This window comes from Macrobrachium nipponense, chromosome 42 (assembly GCF_015104395.2).
Source record: "Macrobrachium nipponense isolate FS-2020 chromosome 42, ASM1510439v2, whole genome shotgun sequence".
NCBI lineage: Eukaryota > Metazoa > Arthropoda > Malacostraca > Decapoda > Palaemonidae > Macrobrachium > Macrobrachium nipponense.
The window spans coordinates 40,946,215-40,948,782 of NC_061103.1; positions in this window are offsets into that span (position 1 = coordinate 40,946,215).

Below are 2,568 nucleotides of genomic sequence, written 5' to 3' on the forward strand. Positions count from 1 at the left end.
GATTTATGATGAGCACAAATTAGCATATATCACCCCTACTTTCAAAAGTGGATCAAGACTAGAGGCAAGTAATTATAGGCCTGCCTGAGTCTAACCATCACATATTATGAAAGTGTATGAAAGGGTAATGAAGAAAAATATTATGAAATATTTAATAAAAAATAATTTGTTTAATATAGGACAACACGGTTTCGTACCCGGAAAAAGTACACAAACCCAACTGTTAGTCCACCGTGAGAACATATTCAAAAATATGAAAAGCGGAAATGAAACAGATGTGGTTTTATCTAGACTTTGCAAAAGCTTTTGACAAAGTAGACCTATATATTAGCAAAGAAAATTAGAAAACACAATATCGTAGATAAAGTAGGAAGATGGTTAAAAGAATTTTTACACAACAGAAAACAGATAGTTATTGCAAACGATGAGAAATCGGATGAAACCGAGGTAATATCAGTGTGCCACAAGGTACGGTGCTAGCTGCAATTGTTTGTTATTATGATTGAAGACATAGACAGTAATGTTAAGATTCGGTAGTGAGTAGTTTCGCTGATGACACAAGAATGAGTAGAGAAATTACTTGTGATGAAGATAGGAACGCTCTACAAAGAGACCTTAACAAAGTATATGATTGGGCATGAGGTAAATAGGATGGTATTTAACTCTGATAAATTTTGAATCAATAAATTATGGAGACAGAGAAGGAAAGCTATATGCATATAGGGGACCTAATAATGAGACAATCACAAATAAGGAAGCAGTTAAAGACCTTGGTGTGATGATGAATAGGAACATGTTATGCATGATCAAATAGCCATTCTGTTGGCAAAATGTAAAGCAAAATGGGAATGTTGTTACGGCACTTCAAACAAGAAAAGCTGACACATGATTATGCTTATAAAACATATGTTCGTAGTCCACTTGAATATTGCAATATGATATGGTACCCACACTATCAAAAGGATATTGCACAAATAGAGAGTGTACAAAGGTCCTTTACAGCTAGAATGAAGAAGTTAAGGACCTAGGACTACTGGGAAAGACTACAATCCTTAAAATTATATAGTCTAGAAAGGAGAAGAGAACGCTACATGATAATTCAGGCATGGAAACAGATAGAAGGAATAACAGAAAATATCATGGAACTAAAAATATCAGAAAGAGCAAGCAGAGGTAGATTAATAGTGCCCAAAACTATACCAGGAAAATAAGGAAAGCACACAGAACATTAATCCACTACGCACCAGCATCGATAATGCAGCGTCTATTCAATGCGTTGCCAGCTCATCTGAGGAATATATCGGAGTGAGCGTAGATGTGTTTAAGAATAAGCTCGACAAATATCTAAACTGCATCCAGACCATACCAAGATTGGAAGATGCAAAATATACCGGAAGATGTACTGGCAACTCTCTGGTAGACATTAGAGGCGCCTCACACTGAGGGACCTGGGGCAACCCGAACGAACTGTAAGGTCTGTAAGGTAAGGTCTCTCTCTCTCTCTCTCTCTCTCTCTCTCTCTCTCTCTCTCTCCATGCAAGGTGATAATATTATTCATTATTTACAAGTATTTTAATTGTATGATGATTTTGGATGTATTTCACAATTGCATAAACCTCTCTCTCTCTCTCTCTCTCTCTCTCTCTCTCTCTCTCTCTCTCGCTCATCTCTCTCTCTCTCTCTCTCTCTCTCTCTCAGCAAGTTGATACTATTCATTATTTACAATTATTTTATTTTGTGTGATGATTTTTGGATATGTTTCACAATTGTATAAACCTCTCTCTCTCTTCTCTCTCTCTCTCTCTCTCTCTCTCTCTCTCTGTACAGCAAGTTGATACTATTCATTATTTACAATCATTTTATTTGTGTGATGATTTTGGATGTATTTCACCAATTGTATAGCTCTTTCTCTCTCTCTCCCTCCTCTCATGTGAGATTTCCATGGAGAGAGAGAGAGAGAGAGAGAGAGTCAGTTTGTCTGAATAGAGTTTTCTTTCATTTTATCGATAAGCAGGAATTTCGAGTATTGAATTTCAGAGCTGAGAGGCAAGATGGTTTTCTTATGCAGCACAAACACGGAGAGAGAGAGAGAGAGAGAGAGAGAGAGAGAGAGAGAGAGAGAGAGAGAGATCGACTTTCTAGCTTCTCCTCCGTTCATTAGCAACGAAGTTAACGTCGATTCATGTATAGAAAGCTAAATGGCTTTCCAGGTCGCGTTCAGTCGGACGAGACCAACGTAACGCTCCTCTCGTTGGGGCGTTATGCGCCAGCTCTTATCATTGTTTTACAGAAGCCTTTATCTCCGTGGTGTGTTTGAACGCGTCCTGGAAAAGTAAATAATTATTTGCTGTTTTCCAGATGGGCTTTCTGGATCGGTGGTGGCCTAACTTCGTAAGATATTTAGTTTTATTTTTGTAAAAGAACTTTTTTTTACGTTTTAAGAAATTACTGTCATTTTAAAAACATTTTTTTTTAGTTTTTTTCCAAAGAAAAAATTTTTTAAAAATTAATATTTTTTAGATTTCATAGAAATTACTATAATAAATAGTAAATTAGATCACGTAACAA